Raw genomic sequence first — 15,722 nt, 5'->3', positions numbered from 1 at the left:
TATTTTAGATTGTATCAGTGAGCCCAGTGTCTCTGATGTCATGGACACTGGGATCACTTACTTCCTGGACTACATGTGTACTCAGTAAGACAGACCTCCCCTATCCACAAGGAGGAGCAGTGCACCAAAGTATTTTGGGAATTGTAGTCCAGGAAGGAAGTGAGACCAGTGTCCATGACATCAGAGACACTGGGCTCACTGCTACAATCTAAAATATCTAAAACCACATATTACACAGATAAAGACCCCCGGGAAAGTGTTCTAAAGCTTCTAAACGTCATTAACATATATTTTTTTGCAAAAAGGGTGAAGTGTCCCTTTAAGGCAACCGGCCGGTTCCACGCGCTGCACAAGGTGCCCTTTTTTCACTTGAGCACCTGCCCCTCTAAATGTCACTGCCACTGAGGTAACTGGGGATATAAACAGGGTGATAAAGTCGAGGTTCTGTACCTGCTGAGAGTGGGCCAGGTTTTGGCCCACCCGTCTTTAGGTGCGTGAATGAGTTCGGGGATGCCCTCTCCGGCTATCTCCTCCACGGCCTTCAGAACATCGTCCGTGTGCTCCAGGTAGATACTAGAAGAGACAGAAAGAGGAGGACATCTTCAGCAGATCTGTGTTTACAGGTTTATCAGGCCCTCGCAGAATTCATTCATCATCACGTTATAATAGATCTCGGAGGAATGTTAATTCCTGAGAGATTTAATCTATAATAAATCAGTAAGTGGGCTAGTGTTCTACATCACAAATCAGCGTTTGCAGAATTACAGTACATTTCAAGCACAACTCAATACAAAGACTGTTAACTGAGAGTGGACGACCCAGTAAAGCATTACACTTGTTTACAAGAGGGTCCACCTTGTTCAATTCATCAAAACATTTAGAGACATACAAATAGACACTTCTGTATACCGGTAGTCAAAGAACAGAACATGAATACATCATAAAGGAAGTGAAAAAGGGAAAATAAACATATATACAGTGAGGGGAAAAAGGGGAAAACAGTTGCTTGTACCCTATGCTTTGATTTGTTGTTAATCTATGATGTATACATACATCCAGCAATGCAACTGTAACTACTGTATGTATTATTGTATGCACTAAAACAATCACACCCGTGTGAAGTGAGTGGTGCAACTCCGTGTGGGGGTGTGTGTGTGTGTGTGTGTGTGTGTGTGGGGGGGGGGGGGGGTGGCGGGAGTTCCAGGAACGCACCGGCCCGATTCCGGCGAGCCACCCTGTGTCCGAAACGGTTGAGAAATGACAAGAGTTACGGTGTGGGGATCCCTCTACTGTACTGTAAACAACCATGCTGTTTTCGTGCTCAGACACCCACCCACCCAGCCAGCCACACACATAGCTTCGTAAGGGATTGGTTGCACCACTCAAAAATGTACTTGGGAGTATTGTCATGGCTGAAAAGGATGGGCCACTAGGTGGCATGACACAATTATCATTCAAATCATTCGTATTCTTACAAACGTATAAAACCCCCCTTGAACTCAACACATATTTGTGCTATGTAGCATTATAACTTGCAACTTTTGTGGACAATGTCATTCGGTGGTGGGTATCCTCTGATACAGATATACTGGTAGATTAGAAAACACACCTGAGCAGAGTCTTAAGGCCCTCGTTAAATTTGGTTCCTCGCTCTCTCTCCCCGCCGGCGGTCACCCACTCTTGGCCCAGGAAACCCCGTGCCAGGGATGCTACGGCGGGAGAAAAAAAAATCAATCGTGGTAAAATTAACAGTCCATCGGCGAGCAGAAGATTAGACAAGTGGATTTAGATAAGTGGATTTAGCTGAGGTAATAGCATGTGGTATATGATAATACTGTAAGTGGATTTAGCAGCATGTGGCCGTGTGATGCTGACCGGTCTGCTCTCTGAAGGCGCTGGGGTTCCCTCCTCTCTCCGCCACCGTGGAGAGCAGCCGGGAGAGACACAGCGCTGTGCTCAGACAGGGCACCGTGCTGTGGAAGTTCAGCAGGTACTGAAAACTGTCCCTAAAGAAAGCACAAACAAGTCCATCATTACTGCGATACTAATGTATCGTATTCGCACCGAGACGGAGATCTCTCTCCCTGTGTGTGTGTTCTCTGAAACAGGCTCACACAGCTGGACTGCAGAGTGTGTGGTGCTTACACAACGTATCGTTCATCAGTTTCAGTTCAACTCTGGCAGCGTGCCAGGCAGGCAGTGAAATTTGATTTAATTACTAAGCACATCAATTACTCCCCATGTAAAAAATACCTTTAGACAGAAAAATCCAAGTATTGCAGCCATTTACTAATCTCTACTAGTCTAAACAACGCTGATGATTTGTTGATGATGTATTGATATACAGTATAGTATCAATGCATGATTAATGGCATCGCAAAACTCTGATGCTGGCCTACGAAGCAACCAAAGGTATGGCACCGGACCCCATATCTTCAAAGTCTGATCCAACCCTACGACCTGACTCCGCCAGCTGGTGGCAGCAGTGAGTTCCTCCTCCTGCTCCCATCTGGTCCCTCTCGGGCAGAGACGATGCACTCCGGACCATTTCTGACCGGAGAGATATGTGGCCGCATGCGGTCGCTATAGAGGCGGGATCAACGCGATACTGATGACGTATCGAAGCGCTGCCACAGTGGAAATGTAAACACAACCTAACAGGACTACAACTCCAAATTATTATGGAGATATCATCCTTTTTGTCCCGCTGCTTCCGGTTTATCGTTTATGCGTGAGAGAGCCCAGATCCAGGCAGGAGGAACTTGGGAACTCAGTACTGCCGCAATCTGGCGGAGTCAGGTTAACAACCCCCTTCCCTGCTCGCTCAGATCAGCCAACACAGGGAGGCAGGCAGATCATTCACTAGAACAACGCTCCACACGTCCCAGACTCTTCTTCCTTCTGGCGCCAAAGCTACGGCATGAACTTCGCAATCAGAACTACAGACTCACTCCCAATCTTCCGCAGTAGTCTGAAAACTCACCTCTTCGGACTCCATCTTAGCCTGTAGCACTTAGCCTCGACGACCTCACAGGCATATGCAAAGGCTAAATTTATGTAATTTACATAGCATTTTATGTAGACATATCACTCTATAATGTATATAGCTTCACTGTCTGTACATATATTATACTGTTAGACAGATGCTAGGTGCTTAGCTTGCTTAGGATTCTTGATGACTATTTGAATGTATTTGATGTATTACCATGTGTTGTTCTTTGCTTACCGTATAAATCACTCTGGATTAAGAGCGTCTGCCCAAATGCCTAAATTGTAAATTGCATTCATTCCATGTATGTATGCCATGGAATGTATGCTTGTAAGACCAGGTACAGTACATGCTACATAATCCTCTCGACTTCAAACCTTCATCACTCACTTTATAAGCTGCTCCAGGGTCTGTTCAAACCTTCATCCCTCACTTTATAAGCTGCTCCAGGGTCTGTTCAAACCTTCATCACTCACTTTATAAGCTGCTCCAGGGTCTGTTCAAACCTTCATCCCTCACTTTATAAGCTGCTCCAGCGTCCGTTCAAACCTTCATCCCTCACTTTATAAGCTGCTCCAGGGTCTGTTCAAACCTTCATCCCTCACTTTATAAGCTGCTCCAGGGTCTGTTCAAACCTTCATCCCTCACTTTATAAGCTGCTCCAGGGTCCGTTCAAACCTTCATCCCTCACTTTATAAGCTGCTCCAGGGTCTGTTCAAACCTTCATCCCTCACTTTATAAGCTGCTCCAGGGTCTGTTCAAACCTTCATCACTCACTTTATAAGCTGCTCCAGGGTCTGTTCAAACCTTCATCCCTCACTTTATAAGCTGCTCCAGGGTCCGTTCAATCCGTCCAGACAGCACTCCCAGAGCAGTCTTCAGTAAGCTCCGCTGGCCTGGCTGGGAAAACCCAGACCTGAGAGAGAGAGAGACACACACACACACACACACACACACACACACACACACACACACACACACACACACACACACACCATTGATACATAGTAAATACACTATCTGCTGTCTGGAAGAAACCACCAAAATGTTCATTTTTCAAGATAAGAAAAAACATCCCGCTCAAGTGGAGTTAGGAGGTTTTTGTCAAAGCGCTTTTTTTTTTTTTTGCGGACCTCGCCTTTATTAAAAAAAAAGAAGAAAAACTCAAAGGTTTTAGTTAAATGAGTATGCTCATTTAAATGAACACAACTCCAATGCTATAATGTGACCGACCAGTACGTCTCCTCACCAGCTGAACGTGGTGTTGAGGATCTGCAGGAGCAGCCGGTAGGCCGAGGACAGCAGCTGATGCTCCTGATCGTCTGTAGACGGCCCGTCTACAGACGTTCCGTCGTAAAAAGCCTAATTTCAAAAGCCAAAAAAAAAAACTTAATAAATGAGAACATTGAATCAAACGTTTTCCTGAAAAACTCTGGGAGGCTTTAAATAAATTAGGGTATAGCAATAAACTTCAAACCAAATCCTCAAACTTCTCCATTATTTCAAGCGGCTCCATTATCACAGACAAACAAATTGTAGCAAACAGTTTTAATAATTTCTTCACTAACATTGCCACCCAGTTGTTTAATAAACTCCCCCCACATTCAGGCCTGTACGGTGCTGAACACATCAAAACCCACTATTCTAAATTAGGGGCCCAACAAGACTCCTTTTCAATACAACCAGTAGGAAACGAAGAGGTGTTGAAAAAAACTCATGGCCCTTCAGCCAAACAAGGCCACCTGGCTATGATAATATCCCCAGCAGATTCCTCAGAGACGCTGCTGTCTCCATAGCTCCAATCATAGCCCACATAACAAATCTATCTATCAGCCAATGCTATGTCCCAAAGGAACTAAAGATGGCACGAGTAATCCCCCTATTTAAAAAGGGAAGCAAATTAGATACAGGGAACTACCGCCCCGTATCCATCCTGAGTTCTACATCTAAGGTCATAGAGAGATTAATTTATGAACCGATCAACAGCTACCTAAACGAACGCAACCTTCTGTTCGAGTTCCTGCAGTCTGGATTCAGAACATCCCACTCCACTGACACCTGCCTATTGTACTTAAATGACTACATCAAGCGTGAGGTAGATTCGGGCAAGTACTGTGGCATGGTCATGCTGGACCTCCAAAAAGTGTTTGACACTGTTAACCACTCAATCCTACTTGACAAACTGGAGGCGATAGGATTTACTAGTACATCAGTACGCTGGATGAAATCCTACCTTGAGGGAAGAGAACAAATGGTGGACATAAATGGAACCTTGTCCTCCCCCCTCTCAGTGAACTGTGGGGTGCATACTAGGGCCGCTATTATTTTTATTATAAATTAACGACATGAGTGCTGCCTGTAATTGTAAATTGTTCCTGTTTGCAGACGACTCAGCACTCCTGATTTCGGGAGAACACAAAACACAGGTTGAGGAGGCACTCAGCTCAGAACTCACCAATATCCGAACATGGCTTACAGATAACAAACTCTCATTGCATCTAGGTAAAACAGATTCTATCCTTTTTGGGTCCAAACATTCCCTTAATAGGGTAAATGCAAAGGATTTTAAGGTCAGTATTGATGACATAGTAATCACTAGCAAAGAAGAAGTTACTTATCTGGGCTGTATCCTGCACAATAAACTGACGGGTGAAGGCATGGCAACAAGAGCGATCAAAAAAGTTAATCAAATAACAAGATTCTTGTGCAGAATCTCCTCATTTGTTAACAAGACGGCTCTCAGGACACTAGCTGGAGCTCTCATTCAGCCCTTATTTGACTATGCATGCACCTGCTGGTATTCCAACATCTCAATGTCACAGAAAAATAAGATCCAAACCTCCCAAAACAAACTAATCAGACTTTTACTATAGGATTAGGGCCCATGGCCCACCTCTGTGCAACACAATTTGATAGCATAGGTTGGCTCAGTGTTTACCTCAAAAAGGTGAGCAGCAAAAGGTGAGCAACTCCCACAGCCATAATACTAGAGGGAGCGTAAATAATGATCTGGTGCCACCCATTTTCAGGACAAATATGGGTAAATTCACATTTCACAGCACTGCCACTCAAGTGTGGAATGCCCTGCCCCCTTCGCTCAAAACAAGCAGATCACTGGTTTCCTTTAAAAAGGGTCTGAAAACTCACCTGTCACTGTCATCAGGTCAAAGGGAGAGAAGGTGATTGGCTCCCCCCCCCCCCCCCCCCCCATTTTATGTTTTATTAATGTATTTCTATTCCAACCTGTACATATAGATTTAGTGTGTTTGAGAAACGTATTGTTTGTTGTCACAGTTGTCATTGTGAATGAATGCATGGGACCCGAATGGAAACAAGGTCTTTCTTCGGTGCCGTCCTTTTGGACCAATGCTGTGCTTGACTGTACCCTGTACTGTTTGCATCTTATTGTCTAATAAAATTATCAATCAATCAATCAATCAAAAGTCGTTAGAGAGCAGGGTCTGTTATCATAAATGCAGAATATAAATGAATACGAGTTTCTAATAATACAAAGAAACGACAGTGGCACAGCGCCACCACGCCAACACTAGTTTTAGTAGTTAAGCAAGTGCTTTTTGATCGATTGATCGATTGAGCAGATGCCTTCGCACACACACACGGACGCACAGTTTTACTAGTTTTAGTAGTTAAGCAAGTGCTTTTTGATCGATTGAGCAGATGCCTTCGCACACACACACGGACGCACATGATACAGGTGCTGTGGTACTTTTAAACCCCCAGCACACACACACACACACACACACACACACACACACACACACACACACACACACACACACACACACACACACACACACACACACACACACACACACACACACACACACACACACACACACACACACACACACACAAACTACCCCCGCGCGCTGTGCGTAAATGTAAAATTGTATGATATCGTTACGTCACGTTGTAGTATTGTTTTGTAGTCATCAGGCAGGAACAATCAAACGGAACTTCCTTTTCCCTCAAACCGGAAGAATAACAAAACAAGCTCTCGTAGCCTGTAGCTTTTATTGAGAAAAATCGTGTTTGAGGGAAAAGGAAGTTGCGGAAGATTGATGACTACAAAACAATACTAGAACATGACGTAGCGATATCATCCACTCCCGACCGGTTCATAAACCCGAAATGGAACGGTGCCCAGGGAGGCTACACAGTGGGCGTACCTGGAAGTGGTTGTGGCAGTTCTCAAGGTGTGAACAGAGGCTGGGAAGCAGCTCCACGCAGTTGTAGGCGATCTCCTTGGAGCTCCTCTGCTGGAGGTGGGAGAAACCCACTCTCTTGTCCGTCTTCACCTGCACAACAAGGCCACATCACGGTCAGCCAGTGTTGTTTTTGGCAGCAAGTTTAGATTTTAGTTTTAGTCATAGTCTCTTGAATACTTTTCACTTAGTTTTTAGTCACATTTTAGTCACCTGGAGTGTTTTAGTGTTAGTCTAGTTTTAGTCGAGTAAATATAAGATTTTAGTCGACTAAATCTACAGTTGATTTAGTCGAACAAAATGTGTTTAGGCGGGCCTTGATGACGTCGTAATCACTAGCTGAAAATAGCCAATCTACAAGCCCACACTGTGTCGCAGCGCGATGCGTTGTGAGCTTGTAGATCTGCTATTTTTAGCATGCAACTATTTGTAAAATAACTGGATCTCTTGTCCACTATAGTCCCTTCCTAACATTTTAGTCTAGTTTTTATTTGTTGACGAAATTGTCAGTATATTTAGTCATAGTTTCAGTCATCATAGATTAGTTTTCATGTAGTTTCCATTTAGTTTTCCTCAGTAAAAAAAAAGGTAGTCTACGAACATTTTTCATTCTTAGTTTTAGTCGACGAAAACACCAGTGCGATCAGCTGACAGTAAAGGGAAGCAGCCTGTTTGGCCCGGTACCGTTTGCATCTGTACCTTGAGGAAAGCGGATCTCTTGCATCTGTACCTTGAGGAAAGCCTGTTTGGCCCGGTACAGTTTGCATCTGTAATTTGAGGAAAGCGGCTCTCTTGCATCTGTACCTTGAGGAAAGCGGATCTCTTGCATCTGTACCTTGGCCGGCGAGGCCGGCAGACTGAACTCCAGCAGGAAGAGCAGCTCAGCAGGACGCAGCAGAATTTCCTCTCGCGCCTGGACGGCAACCGAAAAGCAAAGTTTACATGGAGATACCGAAGAGAGCTTGTGTGTTTTGAAACATCTGGAGCATGAGACAGAAGAAGGAGGCAGCCATAGGATTGAATGGTAATTAAAAGTGCTTCTTCTAAAATGGGCATGGGGTTCTGTAGGCTTACGTTGGTGTTTTCTCTTTTTCTGATGCAAGAAAGCTGAGGGCAGCGCCGAAATATGGCTGCAGCTGTGTAGCTCTGATTGTTGTCTCTATCCCCGTAACTGCAATGAGTGCCTGCACAACAAGAATTTCACCCATGTTACTTGTAATGTGTTGTGACAACAAAGTTTGATTGATTGATGGTGTGTCCAGCAGACCACACTGCAGCACGGCGAGCACATCCATGTCCAGCTCTCTGAAGAAAGGCCGGTAGCCCGCCAGGCCGCTGACCCCATGCCGGGCCTCCTTCTCCTTCTCTGGCTGCTCCTGGAGAGGCACAACGAGCACGGATGTAGCAGCACGTTTAATTAAGCAATATTACACGAGAGGGTGTTGTTTACACGTGATTATTGCCACGACAGTGGTGCGGTCAGGAACTCGACGAAGTTGAGTTCCGCAAGAATCAGTGAAGTGGCAATAATCACATTAAACAACACCCTCGAGTGTAATATTGCAATTCTACAACAGTTACCCTTAAAACTAAGAAAATCGCTGAAGAAATATATTTTTTTAATGACAGATGTAGTCACTACGACCACAAATGTCCCAAGAAACTAGCTAGCCTAGCCACCGAGTTTGCTAGCGCTCTGGGAAAACAGAGCAGCTGAATTATTTGTTTTGATTAGGTGGTGAACAGTGCTGGTTTGATCTACGGCTAGAAACCGTTTCAACCAATCAGATTGCTTCCTCTTAACGACCTGTTGTAGAATGAGCATTAAGAAGGATAGATAAATAAATAACACATAACAAAAGATTTACCTGAAGGCATTCATCCGCCTCAGTTCCTTCTTCCAGCTGAGAGCTGCCGTTTCCTGGAGAATTCTTAACGGGTGCTTTCCTCTTCTTGCTCTCTAAAAAGAGCCAAAAAAGGGAGAGAAACACACAATTGTCCCTTATTTCCCCATTCTCAGCGTTCCAGGACATCATTCACCACATGACATGACAATAATGCACAAGATATGTGCAGGTGTTCTAATCTGTACATGCAAGCATTATGTCGACACAGAGAGTTGAATGAGCCGGGCTACCTTTCTTGGCCTTGCTCTGAGGAGCAGTTGAGGCGGCGGGGACAGTGACGCCTTCTGAGCTTTCTCCATCAAAGTTAGCGAGAGGGGGAATGAAGCCGGGTGTCGCTGAAACGCAAATGTGTTAACCCATTTTTACCTTTTCTTCTGTTCTTCGACTTTTCAAAAATAACAGACCTACAAGCTCGTAGCGCGCCACTCGGTGGCACGCTACGAGCTTGTAGATCTGCTAATTTTCAATAGCTAAAGCATAACATAATACTAACACCATCCTGCTCAAAATGGGTTAATGGAGCATCGTTTCCCAAACAGTGGGTGGGGACCAAAGTTTGGGTCGTAAATATATATATTTTTAAAATTTCCTAAAATGAAAAAGAAAATCACATTTCATCAATTCAAAACAATTCCAATATTTTTTGAATAGTATTTGATAACTAAAATGCAAAATAAAATATTTTTTTTATAAATAAATGTAAAAAAATAAAATAAAGAAGAAAGTATAAGTAGTGAAAAAGCCAATCTACAAGCTCATAACGTGGTGCGATGTGATGCGTTGTGTGCTTGTAGATCTGCTATTTTCACTAGTTTGGGTCCTGGGGAACCACTGTAATTATAGAGGGTACGTCAAGACATCAGGGTAAATTCATTATTTCCACATCCCCCAGTCCAGCGCTGCTGGTCTGTTGCTTCAGAGACGGATTATACCTGCCAAAGCTTTTTCTAACAGACTCTGGAGGTAGGTGATGTTCTGTAGGCGAGTCATCACCTTGATCTTCAACTCCGTCTCTTTTTGCCAGCAGAAGGCATTTATAACCTGCATAAAACACACAAAACATGTGCGTGTGTACAGTGCACTGAAATATAACAATGGGACTGTACTCTGACTGTACAACAGTGCAACAATTGTGACACAAAATGTTGTGCAATTACCTCTCTGAACCAGTTGATGGTGTGAAAGAGCAACATACAGAGGAACTCTCTCTCAGCTTTGGACAGACTCTCCACATCTATTATGTCCATATGTGTCAACACCAGGGGGCAGCCTGTGATGCACAACACATTACTTTACAGCTGTGACAAAGACAACAATGACAGGCTAGACACCCCCCCCCCTCCCCTCCCCACCCCTTTATCACGAGTCATGGTCAGTTTTCTATTAAATACAGAGGTACCACACTTTGGGAAAAATACTCAACTGCATGGTTTACAACTTTCTTCTCTGAACATATACGATCCAAATTGAAGTCTGTTCTTATTGACCAGATCACTTAATTATATGTTTTGTATTATCTTTTATTCTCTAATCATGGCTTACTGTAGATACCCCAAGTATTCTAATCTTGTTGTAGTTCTCAGGGGTTAAAGCATTTTTTTTTAATCATTCCAAAACATTTTTAAACCAAACGACACACTGGTATCAAACACAGCAGTTGTTCATCATAAGGCCTTTCTTCCTCACCGAGCAAGGCGTCGATTTCCTCCAGGTCTCCCTGGTGTCATTTCTCCTCACACACCCAGAGCAGCCGGAAGAACGGAGACAGACACAGAGGAGACACCCGCCTGAAAGACACAAACCATGAAGAACAGAGAGACAGACACAGAGGAGACACCCGTCTGAAAGACACAAACCATGAAGAACAGAGAGACAGACACAGAGGAGACACCCGCCTGCAAGACACAAACCATGAAGAACAGAGAGACAGACACAGAGGAGACACCCGCCTGCAAGACACAAACGATGAAGAACAGAGAGACAGACACAGAGGAGACACCCGCCTGAAAGACACAAACCATGAAGAACGGAGAGACAGACACAGAGATACACCCGCCTGAAAGACACAAACCATGAAGAACAGAGAGACAGACACAGAGATACACCCGCCTGAAAGACACAAACCATGAAGAACGGAGAGACAGACACAGAGATACACCCGCCTGAAAGACACAAACCATGAAGAACAGAGAGACAGACACAGAGGAGACACCCGCCTGCAAGACACAAACCATGAAGAACAGAGAGACAGACACAGAGGAGACACCCGCCTGCAAGACACAAACCATGAAGAACAGAGAGACAGACACAGAGGAGACACCCGCCTGAAAGACACAAACCATGAAGAACAGAGAGACAGACACAGAGGAGACACCCGCCTGAAAGACACAAACCATGAAGAACAGAGAGACAGACACAGAGGAGACACCCGCCTGAAAGACACAAACCATGAAGAACAGAGAGACAGACACAGAGGAGACACCCGCCTGAAAGACACAAACCATGAAGAACAGAGAGACAGACACAGAGGAGACACCCGCCTGCAAGACACAAACCATGAAGAACAGAGAGACAGACACAGAGGAGACACCCGCCTGAAAGACACAAACCATGAAGAACGGAGAGACAGACACAGAGGAGACACCCGCCTGCGAGACAAACAAATCCACACACAATCCACATCACCGCATTAACCCATTTAGGACTGAGGTTCAGTCCTGTCTGTGTTTTGACACACACACACACACACACACATACACACACACATTGTGGTGTGACTGACTTGTGTGCCTTGTCGTTCTGACTCCACAGTTCCACTTTGTTCTGGACATCGTCAGCCAGAAGAGGCAGGAGGTTGATGGCGATTCCCATTCTATCATCCTCATCCAGGTTGTAAAGCATACAGGCAGGGAGGAGCGAGGAGCTGTGACACAGACACAAGGAAGCTCATTAGGGACTGGCCCTCACAGCAATATTAATGATCTAAACCACTGGTTTTCAACCTTTTTCATTATTTATTCGGCACTAGAGCCATGGACCACCATGTGATGAGATTTAGCCTCTAAACTTTAAATATTTTGTTGTCGTTTAAACATAATTTAACTCTTTAGAGCGAAAAATGAAATCAAAAGGACCCTTATGTATCGGTCCATTTGGTTTCATTTTACGCTCTCAAGAGTTAAAGATCTACAGTATAAGGGTCCATTATATCAGTTAGCTGGGGACCACCTGGAATCCCTTCAAGGAGACGAGGATCACTGGTGGTCCCCGGCCCACTGGTCGAAAACCACTGATCTAAACCAGTGCTCCACCATTCTCAACCCATTTAATTTCAGGGACCCCAATGTTGATATTGTTGTGGACTAACTTTCTGTGGTTTGGAGGCGAGGAATGATGCCACAACAAGGGTTTTCAGTAGCAGGCTATTTACTGGCAGAACGGCAGACAAACAGTGTACTTCCAACAGGTTGGCACAATAATAACAGGACTTCATAGGTCGGCAATAATACAGCAGCAGTACAGGTAAACTCACACTACTACTGTCTCTTTGGTGGGTGAGTCAGTCCGTGGTGGTCGGGTGGAGACGGAGGATTATTCACTCGGTACATCTACACTCATTGAACACCGGAACATAACTGACTTAAACCAGGCGGGCTGAACATAATACCCAGAACTCTCTGAGGCTGAGAGCCAATAGCAACAGATTACGTCTAGTAAAGACACACATCATAGGCTGTGGGCAATGTTGTAGCAGGGCATAGAATGGCAGTTGTTCCCGCGTTATAATATGCATAATTAGGCCACACAGACCCTCATTTGAAACAAATTTGTTTATCTCTAGGACCCCAATTCTACACTGTAAAATGTTAATTGTTAGGTTACAGGTGAGGACCAGGTTGGCCATCTCGTCATAGTACAGAGCAGCAGCCTCAGGAGAGTTTTCACTGCACGATTTCACCAGCTCCAACAAGGCTGTCACCTACATGGGAAACAATATATAGTTGTATACATAGAAACACTAGCGGTGAAATAATTCATGCAACCATTGATTAGTGGGGCGGCTGTGGCTCAGGAGGTAGAGCAGGTCGTCCAATGATCCCTGGGGCGGTGGTTCGAATCCCGGCTCCTTCTGTCCACATGTCGAGGTGTCCTTGGGCAAGACACAGAACCCTACATTGCCTCCAATGAGTTGGTCGGTGTGAGCTTGCCACCATTGGTGTGTGAATGTTGGAAGTGAGGACGCTGATGTCGAATGTTCGCTGCTTCACCTCCCAATGTATGAATGAATGAACCATTGTAAAGCGCTTTGAGCACTTGGAAAAGTGCTATGAAAATGCAATTCATTATTAGTGACTAATCGACAAACATAGCAAACCTGACTGCACATCACATATAGCCAAATTTATATTCCAGGGGCAATCAGAGTAGGACAATATATTCAAGGTAAAGTAGATACAGCATCATCGTCAAAAAGATACTGTAGATACCGTAACAACATAGTAACTAATATATGAGGCAAGTTGATCTAATTTCATACATGTAGTTTCCAGTCATTTCTGTATGACTGAGGTGTGTACAACGTAAACAAAATGGTTCAATTTCTCCCTACCTTGAGCCAAGCCGCAGATATGGTCTTCTATGCCATCCAACACCAAGGAAACACTGTCCTGACTGCTGCTGCGGGCAGAGGACCTGTTGAACAATTAACCTCATTACTAAACAACAACACTTCCCAGGAGGGTCTCTGGGTGTGTACTGTCGGCCTATGCAGAGAGTAAAATAGGGTGCATTTCTTTTGGCATCCCAAAACGCAGTTTATAGTTAAGGGACGCAATAAAACAAAGACCTCTGCATCCATGGGATGCACTACTATACTGTTTATTTTGATAGCTTTAATTATAATAATAATTTCTGTTTTCTACATGAATATAACCACATTATAACCATATAAACTGAAATGGGAGTTAATTGCTGCAATTTGTAAAAAGGGCAAAATATGACTCCTAACGTCGTTGAAGTGGGACTCATGAAATGACCCTGGGACTCTAAAAGACAGCAGCTGTACTGCTGCCAAGGTGGCCATAACTGCTGTACGAACCTGATGTTGGGCACAACATAAGTTAGTCTACTCTACACGGCCAAAATGTATGTGTGTGTGTGTGTGTGTACTCTAAATAAATCTCATATGATATCATACCACATATTGCACTGCACTGTACTTACTGTAACAAGCTTAATCATATCTCTCTGTGGTGCAACTGTTCTTATCACCACCACCATCCCTTTCCCTTAAAAACCTCATGACACAGCTGTACTTCCAACTTTAACGTCACTGTGATGCAGCTGTACTTATCGCCACCATCCCGGGGCTTAAAGGGATAGTTCAGATTTTTTTAACTTAAGTTGTATGAGATACTTGCCTTTATATAGTGCATGGTTGCAACTGTATTAATTGATTGCCCGAGTCCCGTGGTGGGAGTTCTGCTCTGGTTTTAGTGAATATTAAGTAGTTCCGGTCATTTTGTGGGGGGGGCACTGGGGCCACGCAGTAAAAGTCAATTAATCCACAAAACGAACGTAATTTGTATTGTTGACCTATTTCTATTAGCGCGACTTTCGTTCAACTTTGACCCCTCCATAACATGGAACTATTTATTGGGCGTAGTGATATGGACACAAAAAACATAGTTTTTTTCAAAGTTGCACTAATATTTTAGAAATAGGTCAACAATACAAATGACGTTAGTTTTGTGGATTAATTAACTTGTACTGCGTGGCCCCCAGGACCCCCCACAAAATGACCGGAACTACTTGATATTTCACCAAAACCAGAGCAGAACTCCCACCACGGGACTCGGGCAATCAGTTAATACAGTTGCAACCGCTATATTAATGGAAAGTATTTCATACAACTTAAGTTCAAAAAATCTGAACTATCCCTTTAACAGCATTAGTGACACTTACTTGAGATCCTTGGCGATGTCATTGTGCTGGGAGTCTTCCAGAATCTCAGGCAGGCTGGTGATTATGTCACGCTGGATCTCCACGGGCGCCACGGAGACCAGCTGCATGAGCTTAGCGGACAGTTCCTACATGATCAAACAGAGAGAGCGCAAGTACAAATAAGGCCGCTTAGGGCAATGTGGAATGAATGAGCATGATGAGATGAGATAAATAATGGCTGACAGAGAAGGTGAAAGTAAACTTTTGCTACAACCAACTAGTCAGAAATGGTTACCGTGCTGTCCTTTACTCTGTCTAGCCATTTAAGCTGGTTGATTATGACATGTGGAATATTAAGTCCATCTTCTGCACTGTAGGGGACACAGAACAAGATGACAGCATATAATAATATATAAGATTATCTTGTATACTGCAGTGCAATGCAGTATATAATATAAAATTAAAATACATTTGTAATACTGTTACATTTGACAGAGTAAAACTGTGGTCACACACAATACTGACCTGTTAAATATGAATTCAGGGAGTTTCTCAAACAATACATTGATGATTAAAGTCTACAAGGAAGAATATTTAGATGGATTAGGAATCTGTGTTGCAGTTGAAATCTCTGTTCTAGTTTATACAGTAGTACAC

At 44.0% G+C, this 15,722-nt stretch overlaps 1 long non-coding RNA gene and 1 pseudogene across 2 annotated transcripts in view; one reads left to right on the top strand and one right to left on the bottom strand.

The window, feature by feature from the left end:
• Positions 1-15,722, top strand: part of LOC310853603 — a 762,466-nt gene that overhangs the window by 406,031 nt on the left and 340,713 nt on the right. The window lies entirely within an intron of this gene.
• Positions 1-15,722, bottom strand: part of LOC310853550 (Fanconi anemia group D2 protein-like) — a 28,276-nt pseudogene that overhangs the window by 9,511 nt on the left and 3,043 nt on the right. The window contains exons 7-26 of the transcript in view: positions 15,591-15,643; positions 15,361-15,436; positions 15,087-15,211; positions 13,498-13,501; positions 13,005-13,101; positions 12,790-12,805; positions 11,905-12,045; positions 10,809-10,909; positions 10,280-10,392; positions 10,055-10,163; positions 9,353-9,457; positions 9,084-9,175; positions 8,479-8,591; positions 8,020-8,386; positions 7,180-7,308; positions 4,239-4,351; positions 3,810-3,905; positions 1,876-2,006; positions 1,610-1,709; positions 451-573 (exon numbers count right to left, since the gene is read on the bottom strand). The product of the transcript in view is annotated as a Fanconi anemia group D2 protein-like (transcript). The remainder of the gene's footprint in view (positions 1-450; positions 574-1,609; positions 1,710-1,875; positions 2,007-3,809; positions 3,906-4,238; positions 4,352-7,179; positions 7,309-8,019; positions 8,387-8,478; positions 8,592-9,083; positions 9,176-9,352; positions 9,458-10,054; positions 10,164-10,279; positions 10,393-10,808; positions 10,910-11,904; positions 12,046-12,789; positions 12,806-13,004; positions 13,102-13,497; positions 13,502-15,086; positions 15,212-15,360; positions 15,437-15,590; positions 15,644-15,722) is intronic.

This window comes from Protomyctophum parallelum, assembly GCF_964188405.1.
Source record: "Protomyctophum parallelum genome assembly, chromosome: 22".
In the NCBI taxonomy this organism is placed as follows: Eukaryota; Metazoa; Chordata; class Actinopteri; order Myctophiformes; family Myctophidae; genus Protomyctophum; species Protomyctophum parallelum.
This window is presented reverse-complemented; position numbering and strand designations above follow the sequence as displayed.